Raw genomic sequence first — 11,119 nt, 5'->3', positions numbered from 1 at the left:
TGCTGTCTGAACATTATGTTGGTTATTAAAAGCACATTGCTCTTTGACTCTCTGCCTCTGTGTGAGGCAGACAAGATCTTATATTTGCTCATATTCAGAGGAAGTATGTTTCCCATAAACCTGTCATCTCATTTACGCTCACGTTTTATTACCAGACAATGTAGAGTAAGTATACTGAAGTATGATAATACATTGTCTTCACTCGTTGTGATAAGGATGTTGTCTCTGCTGTTGTCTCTGAGTGCGTCGGTTCAGAATCAGCTTGTTTTGATTTTTGGGGATGTTTATGCTTCTGGAAGCTTATCAGATCTGGCTGTTACATACTTAAACAGCTACTTTCAAAGTATGCAAAAACACACTAGTATACAGTACATGTTAAGTCAAAGTGAATGCACTGTTGGCTTTACATTTAAGAGACTATAGTCTGAGTTAGAATATTCATCAAAAGCATTTTGGGCCGCACCGTCTCATATTTATAGCATGTGCCGTTGCAAGACTGCATTCTTGTCATTTGAATGAACCAATACAACATATGAGTCATTATTACAACCATCACTGTTGCAGCAGTAAAGCAACTGAGAGTATTTTTATGAAGAGCATACATATGTGTAATATTAGAATGAGATCAACAACAACTCTCACACGCAATTGTTATGAAAGGGCCAGTAAATATATACGTGGTAATCATGGTGACATGTTTTTCAGTTAGTTATTGTTTCCCAGTAACTTTGATCGTGTTATTATACTGTGAGGAATGATGAGGTGATGGCAACATGATATGATGTTTGTATAACGTTTTGGGCTGATTTGAAATGTAATTTATAGCTATACCTTCTGTCACTCTCCTTTATTGAGGATACAAGAACGGCTCCAGATAAAGTCACATTAGGAGTGCTGTCTGATTTCGGGAACTTCTCTATAATCTGTCGAGTGACGTGGACCTAAAACCATTCAATATGTTAAATTAATTACATTTAAAGAACTATTGGCAAATGTTTGGTTTGATGGGAAACAATGGACCAGAATGGAAATTATAAAACACCCCAGTGACAATAATGCAACCCATCTTTTGCCAACTAAGTTGTGTCAACAATTTACCATTAATTTGTTGTCTATTCAAAGGCATTTTTGTTTGATTCACATTTTGTTATGCTCTTCATTTTTGTATTCTTCAGAAATCATTTCATATCTAGATGTTATGTTGCATTTTCGTTTAGCGTAAAACTACTGTGTGTGACTCACAGTCAAAACACTATTCAAATAAAAAGTTTGTATTTAATCTCATTCTTTCCATGTGCAGTATCAAGCTCATATGAGAAGTGTGGTGCTGAGACCCTCATTCGGTTGATTTAAATGTGATGCATCTCGCAGTATATTTGGACCAATTCAAACACATTTGGGTAAATACAGGAACAACTAATTTATTGTAAAGCCTATTTTATCTCGGCAAATGTGTTGTGTTACGGTAGAGTTTAAACTTTATATTGGTTTTAAATCCAATCCTGACAAATTTAAATATTCCACATGAATCCTCTCATATAAGGAGAAGACGCACAAATCCGTGATTACAACCTGACAAAGTTAATATAAACATTAAACATTAACAGACTAATTTAATTACATCTTATAGCATTTGTTCCTTTCACATTGTGCGAGTGTATCATTCATTTCATACAAAGACAGTGATGATTATCACCAAACTGCATCATTCTGCACCTCTGCCTTGATTAGATTATGTTTGCCACTCAGCAAAAAGAGCTGTTGTTGTGAGGTATTTATTCTGTAGAAATGAAAAGACAAGGAGGCGGGGAAAGAGTCGGCCTGCATTAGTTGGAGCTCTACAAGTTGACACAAGTTCATATTTTTCAGGAATTTGTTGCACGGAGGTGTGTAGCAGAGTCGGGCCAGCAGTTGTGTTTAAGACATGGAAAGGTAGTCCAAAGAACAGGAAAATGCCAGGGGGCTCTAGTCTGCTTCTATATCCACTACCATAGCTCCTTTGCCCTCTCCTCTCCTCTTATCCTCTCCTCCCTCTCTTCTTTAAGCTGTGCAGGCATCCAGTGTTGCATGGGCAAAGCCAGAGAAAATAGACAAGTGAGCCGATAGATTTATTAGAGCAACGGTATAAATATGGTAGTCTGTCAACATCTGTGTGCATGTGGCTGCATGTGTCTGCCTTCGTCATTGTGTGTGTGTGTGTGTGTGTGTGTGTGTGTGTGTGTGTGTGTGTGTGTGTGTGTGTGTGTGTGTATGTGTGTGTGTGTGTGTGAGAGAGAGTGCGCGGCCAGGTTAGGATTTTTCCATGTGTCCCTCTGAGAAAGAAATAGTGCCTGAGGGGTGCAACATTGTCCCTCTGAGAGTTGAGTTTTGTCTCCACCTACAATGGCGGTTAAGTGCCTACACACACACACACACACACACACACACACACACACACACACACACACACAAATGCAACCTCCCACAAAGCATTAATGAAGGGTTGCCACTGTAAATGGATCTATAGTGTTAAGCTTCAGACAGTCATTTCCGTAAATCAGTCAGATAAGTAGAGTCCTCCTATTTATTACCTCCTACAGTGGAGTCTAGGTGGTCTGCTGTTTTTATTTACTACACATTTCCTGTACATGTGTGTGTTTGTGTTCACTTGCAGAAAAAAAAAAACAAGATGAGAACTATAGAACATGGATAGGATGAATGAGATTATATAAAATGAGAAATGGGTGGGCCATTGCAGGGAAATGAGCGACAAGGGAGGGAAAATTATTAATGAAGGACAAGGGAAAGGAGGGAAAGACTGAGTAGATAACGAGAGAGAGAGAGCGCTAGAACTTAGAGGTAACCCAGCACTATAATGCTCCTCCATTTGTGTGAACTCCTCTAATTCTCCATCAATCTAACAGGGAACTGTTGCTTACACAAAGGGCACATCTCGAGATCAACTCTGTGTGGGGTTTCATCTGATACCAATGAATGTAATTATAGGAGTGGGAGAGTCACACACACACACACACATACACACACACACACACACACACACACACACACACACACACACATGTTCAATTCAGACCGTGAAATGAAGCAAGCTTACTTCTTTTACAAATGAAATGTGCACTAAAAGTATAATTTTTCATGCTTTTAAGACAGAGGCATGCACATTCTCACATTTGCACACATCCGCTTGAACATGCATGACCTCCACTTTGGCTCAGTGTGTTTGGAAGAGACAGTGATCTTTATGAGTTAATGCAGGCCCCGGAGGTGATGGCTCAGCTGCTGCCTAAGTTCCACAGGCCACCCAACTAGGCTGCCAGTGCTACGAGATTCAACAGTCCATTTTGTGGAAAACCTTGCATCTCCGCCTTTTAGGCACAGCTCGCGCCAGGACCCCTGAAATGACATTTACCGTACAGCAACACATGACTTATCATGCAATGGGTTGTTCCCTGAGTCGAATGTTAAGCCAGACAAATTGCCCTGCAGATAAAGCTCAGCTAGTGCAGTTTCATTTTTAAATGTATTTTGGCAAAAATCCCCCTCGTTGAGAAATGCACTTGATGAGAAAATATGAGCGCTTCCATCGAGGAACCTGTCATCATTGCAACATCCTGAAACAACACTTGGTGCCTTGAGAAACCCTCGTTGACCCACACCATTGTCGTGGGCGGATAAACATTGAGATGACCTCGCAATGTATCTTTTTTTACTCATCTCTTTCACACACACCCCAAATCTGCCTGCATCTGCCCCACATCTCTCTCTCTCTCTCTCTCTCTCTCTCTCTCTCTCTCTCTCTCTCTCTCTCTCTCTCTCTCTCTTTCGATCACATCTTGTGTCATTCATCAAACTCCGTAACTGTTTTCTCTCCTCTCTGTTATCTTGGGTTGTGAAAACATGGCCGCCAGAGGCTGGTGGGAGGCAGAGTGGGGGCTGCCGTCTATAGTGGCTGCGTTACCTCAGCGTTCCCATGTGAAGACAAGGCAGGTCTCTTTCTCTTTAGGACTGAGACAATAAACATAGCTGTTTGTGCAACAACAGTTGTGGAAGGCCTTGATAGGAAGCAGACAACTTGCTAAAGTGTGTGCACATGTGCATGGGCAACTTTTGGTCAGCAAAGCATCTTTTCCGTTTGGGGTAATACTCTCTTTGCACAGCACACACAGACATGAAGGCATCCTTAAATAAGACCTTTGACCTTAGAAACATGTGCGCTGCCACAGTGTTTAAATAAAGAATTATATCACTGTAACATAACGTATATATATTTTTATGGCACAAAAACAATAATACAGGGATACGCATTGTATATAGAACAATTTGACTACCTTTTGTTTTGCTGGATATTATATTTGTACACATAGTGGACTGAGACACTCCATTCATTTTGGTTTTTGAACACAAGATGGCGTCCTTGGAGTACGACTATCCCACTCAGAGTAGACTGAGGGGACTGCTGGAAATGATAATCACTAAAGAATATCAACTGAAGTCAAATTAAGTGATATGCACGATAATAAAATATTGACAATTGAGTGTAAATGACTTGCACATGTACATTAAAGTACAGCTGTCCGTCATGTTGATCAGTCTCAATCAGCTAAACCTTTCAGCCTATACAACTACTTACTGTATGCTTGAACTATGTGTGTGTGTGTGTGTGTGTGTGTGTGTGTGTGTGTGTGTGTGTGTGTGTGTGTGTGTGTGTGTGTGTGTGTCTGTGTGTGTGTGATCTTGTTTAGTGTGTAGTTTGTAATCCATATAACTATCCGAATGTTATTTATACAGCTTGCTCTGAAGAAAGGATGCGGGTTTGTAAACACAGTGTTGGGTTGGCTGTGCCTTCTACCTTGCATACCTAGTTGAATTACACACATGCAAAAAGACATATTCCAGAGGCATGCAAGTTTTCATATGTAACTCATTTTATACAATAATGTGTGTAATATCTAAAACAGCCAGAGGGCGTCGCCATCTCACCACTAGGTTGTCTGCGCATTGTATTCACGCTTCTTTGTCAGGTTTCTCAGAAGAAGAACAGTAAAGCAAGAGAAAAGAAGAGTGTGACGCAGTGAACAGGCCCCCTCAGTACAACGTTGTTTAAACTGTATTTAAGGCATTTCCCCAAAAAATACAACCTGAGAAATATTTTCTTTTCCATTCACCGGGAGAGAAAAAAGAAATTACAGTTATTTTGCATCCCTGTTAGGTGCCTGTTTTGTTAGCGAATCCTCAGCAAAGTTGTATCTCCCTTCAGGCAAGCGCTCTCTGTACATTCTGTGAATCATCAGGATCTTCCAAAATAAAGCCAGTTCTCACAACCCCGGGATATTTTCATTTCCCGCAGTGTCGGGCTAATTGATTAGAACCACACTGGGGTCATGGCGTGAGGATTGCAACACAGATACAATAGTACAAAACCGCTCTGTGACGGCTCTAATAGCATGCATGTGTTACTGGCACTGGAAGGTACAACACACATTAGGTGTACAGCGTAGCATCGCAGGAGTGGTTGGATTATTAGATTATTTAAGATTAATAAAAGGGACCACCTCCCAAATTAAGAATTCCAATATTTATTTCCATGCCCTAGGACATTTTATCAATATTTGTGAACATGAGCTATCTCAAACCCAGAAACCAGTGAAGTAAGTCTCACAATTGTGATGCCATCAAGAATAAAGACTGGAGCTGCTCAATAGATGCTGGGAGACAGATTTTGTGCACCCGCTATATATTAGTTATCTTATTTTACACCCAAATTACTTTTATTCTATTGCAGCGCTGTCGGTTCTGACACATACCCAGAACATGTGTGCCCTCAGGTTTTATCTATAACGTCTTTCCTGATGTATTGTCTATGGAGCAGGTCCAGACTTGATGACAACACAAATTTGAGTTTTGGGAGTTTGAAGAGAGTTGTTTTTACAATTGTTTTTGGACTGTTAGGCCACAGCAATGAAAGGCATGACAGTGGCCGTAGTTCGCCTGTAAGATTGAGTAGTGGTTGAGTAAAGTAAAAAATGAGAGAAAACTAAATGTCAATCATAGTGAAGAAATCCATGCAAAGCCTTGCTCAATTACCTGCTGATGTTAAAATGATAACCCTGTTTTGCTGCCAGATGAATCCACACAATGTCATATTGAGTTTTGGGGAAAAGGAGAGTAAAAATGAGTACTTTTTTTTTTTTACTTTCTCTTTTTCAAACACTTCAATGACAGATGCCGTGGATCCGGAATACTGATTGTCTACCTGACAGCCCTGTCATTTGTCTCAGTTCCCTCTGGTGTAATTGCACAGCTGTCCCTTCCTCTGCACTGTTTGTCCTGCCTGCGCTCCACATCTCACCCAGCATCACACAACATGTGTCCCTGCATGCAAAAACACTCAAAACACCAGTGCTTATTGACAGCCTTGTGCACCCATACTATTTTTCTTCCCTCTCTATGTCTCCTATTCACTCACAAAAACACACACACACAGAGCCAAGAATTTGCCTTTTAGAAGTTTGTTACTAGAGTCGAGCCTTGTAATTGACTAACCTCTGCTCCGATGCGCTCTCCTCTGCTTTGCTCATTTACGTCAGCTCGGTCCAAAACTCTCCAAGAAATATGAACTTCACTTGAACTCCCTTCTCAGAGAGACACAGAAAGAGAGGGTGTGACAAACACAACTTCTGTCAGTAAATATATTGAACACTGTACTGCCACAATGTTATTGGCCCATGTAGTGACAGCGAGTTAGGTGAAGAAAAGCCAAGAGACGCAGAGCGAGAAGATGAGGGATTTAGCGAAACAGCCACAAGCTATCGTTATATTAGTACACGTTGTAATTATTTCTGACCTTCGATCATAAATTATCAGAGTGCACTACCTTCTACTTAATTTGGTTTGGGATCCCAGGGTGACAGTAACCATGACACCGGCTCTGCTATGTCTGCAACAATGAAGTTAAGCTTAAAAAGTTCATGGCAGCAAAGAGGGGCGGCTGCAGACTAATGAAAGCTCAATACTGTACTGTGTAAAAATGCACCAACGTCAAGACACAATGGGAACACTCTTCAACGTAAAAGGCCGAAATATAATCCATCATCCTTTATGTTTCACCTTTGAGTTTACGGGAGTGACAGAGCTAATCAGACCACAGTTACCATGGTTTGCAACTCAGTAAAGCAGCAATGCAGTTGAACTCTGTCGTTATAGGAGATCATCTGAATGCTAACCAAGTGCAGATTGCTTTTTTTTTGCCAAGAGTCAGATGAGAAGCATTAGTGCGTTTGCATGTTATGTGTGAAGCTACAGCCAGCAGATTAGCTTAGCACAAAGACGGGAAACAGTTAACCAATTATGAATTATGAACGTATGAATGACAAACACAGGAGACCGGTGTCCCAAATAGTTGTTCATGTTTTGATCATGACGTTTGTGACATAAGTGAAGTTCCTGACATGTGATGTTGTTTCTGTATGTATTTTACTTACTTTTATGTATTTTTTTTTAGCCCAAACATGGTTTTCCTAAACCTAACTAAGTGTTTTTGTTGCTTAGAGTGGTATTGATCTTCTTATCTAAAAATTGGCAAAATATTGCATTGCTTTAAATTGCTATTGCTTTAAATTAGATCAAAACGGGATCATTGTGGAACTCCTCTTCCTTTGCTGATTGAAAACCAGAACTTATATCACACTTGTAAAGTCAATGGTGATGTAATATTCTAATAAGTAGGCATTGTTGTATAGTGGATATCAATCCAAAATGTGTACCCAAGTAAGTAAACAAGTACAAACTATACGTCTTTGGGGAGAAATCATGTCTTAATGTTCAAGCGAATTTACTAGAAAGACACCGTCATCTAAAGATCACTCATTTTGTGAAGCAAGTACTGAAACATTTTGAATGTTACTTTTTCATCATATGAAAAAAGGGTCTTGCTTTGTATAACGTATAATCTAAATCAGCATATTGTACGTGGCACAGGAAAGTATTTACTAAATCTTCCAGTGGAAGATCACTGGAAAAGAAATGACCACTGTCTCGCTGTGAGAGATTTTCTATTGAGCCGGAGGCAACGGCCACATCACAAATCCAGTCTCAACACTTATTGCATTAATTCTTGAACCCACATTTTACAGCTAGATTTATCTGACAGAAACTGCACAAACATAAAGATAAAGTCGTATATATTACCATATGTTTCAGTCGTAAATCACTGCTGTTCCATGACACTGCCACACTAAAAGTAACAGCCTGATTGCACAAGACCAGAAACTATATTTTCATAAATACCGTATGACCTAATGTGTTTACATGGCACTCGCCACCAGACTGTGAAAACCTAGCTCGGCCGTGTCTCTCCCTCCAGGACAATAAAGTTTCAATTGAACCAGACACTGCACCTCCACAGAAACACTGGCGCTGTTGGGAAAACTCTGTTTTCCTTTATTATTGAATTAAATGTTCAGCAGGTTCATATTTCACGTAGCAGAGAGAGTGAGAGTGCAAGATAAAAAATGTTTTCAGGGTCGACAGGAACATCATGTTAAAAAAAGGGAACTATGAACCTGACAAAAAATAAAGACTTTGTGTCTCTAGACACAGGAGTCAAGTTGAACTGGGAATAGCACTGAAATGTTCCCATATCATTTTTAATGAATGTATGCATGGGAAGCAATAAAGGTGTGTATGTGTATGTTTTGTGTGTGTGTGTGTGTTTGTGTGTGTGTGTGTGTGTGTGTGTGTGTGTGTGTGTGTGTGTGTGTGTGTGTAAAAGAACGAGAGAGAGAGAGAGAGAGAGAGTGAGAGAGAGAGAGAGAGAGAGAGAGAGCAGACCCAAGTCTCTGGCAGAGGACTCTGGTCCAGATGTGGAAGCTGTGTGTAGTGTGTGTCTGCATGTTTGCAAGTGTATGCGCACAATATTATTTTCATTATGAATAGTGTGTAATAGGTCCGCAGCATGAATATGTATCGTGTGTGTGTAAAACTGTTGCCTGCTGGGACCTGCACTTGTCATTCAAGTTTAAAAAAAAATTAGGCCCCAAAGTCCCCCCACCCTCCCTCCGACACATTGTGAGAGTAATAAGGCATGAAAACAGTTCTTAATGGTATTTGCTTGAGCCACATTGACTTTGACTGAATACTTGGTGAATAAGTTGAGGTCAGTGACAACTGAGCACAAACATGTCTGACTTATTGGATCGCTTCAAAGTGTCCCAATGGAAGCGCATATCCGCAAGGAAAATGGAAAAAAAAAAAAAGTTGAAAAGTGAATCATGATGAAAATAAAAATGATTGTCATGTAGACATGCTAAATAAATGTAAAGTTAGATGAAAAAACAATTCAAATTTGTCATGATTAAAAAAAGCTAAGTATGTCAGATTTTTATTTTAATTACTTTCTTTCTTATTGTTTTAGACGAGATTATGTGACTGTAAAAAAATGCATTCCTCTTTTGAAATTAAAGTGGAATTTATCGATACTGTATAGTAGCATATAGTTAGTGTTATTTAACTTCTGCTAGATTAACCTATCATGCAGAGTTTATCGTTCTTCTACTTCTGCTCCTGTTAAAGTATGTTTTTAGCATTTAATTGTCACTTGTGGCCACAGTGGCAGCTGTTCAGCAACGCTTACTCCACATTGACTGCTCTCAACAATACATATGAAAGAGGTCTCTTAAAGGGACAGTTCACGTCAAATACAGATGTCTTACCTGTCGTGCTATTTATCAATCAAAATTGTTTTGCTGTGACGGCTTGTCTTCAAAACGATGCAACTCACACCAAAACAATCTCAGGTGACAAATAGCACTGAGAGGAAAAATATTTATTTCAAACCGAGCCTATGAGTGTCGTATTATGGTTTGAGAGAGTCATGAAGTCAGAACAAGTAATGTAAGTTACAAAACAATGTCTAGCCAAGGTTTGTTTGCATTTGCTTAACATTAGTCACAGTAAGAAACCAGTAATGCCAGATTAGGCAAAACCCTATCGGCAAAACCAATGAGTCTATTGACATGAGCAAATTTGCATTTTACTGTGTATGGATTAAATTTTCGATTTTTAAGAGATATTAGAACGTTCTTCCTGAAAAGGTTACATGCCCTTGATTTAAGTGTAAAGGCGGTAATTTGGGGTAATGTTGACATTGTGAAAAAGTGAAGAACAATAAATCACTTTCACACCTTTTCATGATTTGGTTGATGCCTCACTGGGTCGCAGTCGAGCCGCTGTTGTTGACTCTCCAGGGGGAGTAACGGAAATTCAGAGGGTAATCTTGTCATCACTCATGATGAGACCAAGAGACACAGAGATATTGGGACGACAACGCTCAAAACATGCTGCTGCAGAACACAACTCAAAGTCTCAAAAAACACCAAGTCGACTGACAAGTCTGCTTTATTTTCATCCCTTGAAGTAATGAAGCAGAGTTCTGTCCGTGCAACATCTTTCAGATCCGGGTGCTGTGATGAATCCCTCTGGGAGACATTTTTATGTGGGATTGTTTCCCTGATCTCCTAAATGTGTGTATGGCAACTTAATTGCGTCTGAACGCTGCACTGGTGTAGTGTTTTACGACTCTGGTGACTCCATGCTGGCAGAGAGCTTCCTTCCCTTCAATGGTGGGGGGAAACCTTTTTATTTGTGGTTTCTGAATCTTTATTCTAGCCTACTCATAAAGCACTGAGATGAGTGATATCATGTGGTCTTCATCAACAAGGCAGCTTTTTGTTATACTTTTATAGTCATTTAAATTGAAAGATTAAAGGCCATGACACACAGGCACGGTTAGAGAAGAATGGGGACTTGCAGACGTTTTAACAAGCCCTTATGTTTTCATGATCTTCTCTTCGAGCACAAGAGGGTCCTCACATTGAGACGATTCAAAGTTGTCAAACGCTGCTTATACTGTAGATGCTTGTTATTAAAGGATAACTCATGAAAACCAGTTTACTTGGCAGTACTCAGCTTGTGAAAACAGTCATAAGAGGCTCTGATGATGTAAACGGGGGTTACCCGACGGGGAGGTTGTAAAAAAAAATATGCTATTGCATTATAGGAAGTGAAAAATCCAGAGTTTTTGTTATGCTTTTGCATGGATTAAAAGTCAGGATATTCCAGC

This window comes from Taurulus bubalis (assembly GCF_910589615.1).
Source record: "Taurulus bubalis genome assembly, chromosome: 15".
Lineage (NCBI taxonomy): Eukaryota > Metazoa > Chordata > Actinopteri > Perciformes > Cottidae > Taurulus > Taurulus bubalis.
This window is presented reverse-complemented; position numbering follows the sequence as displayed.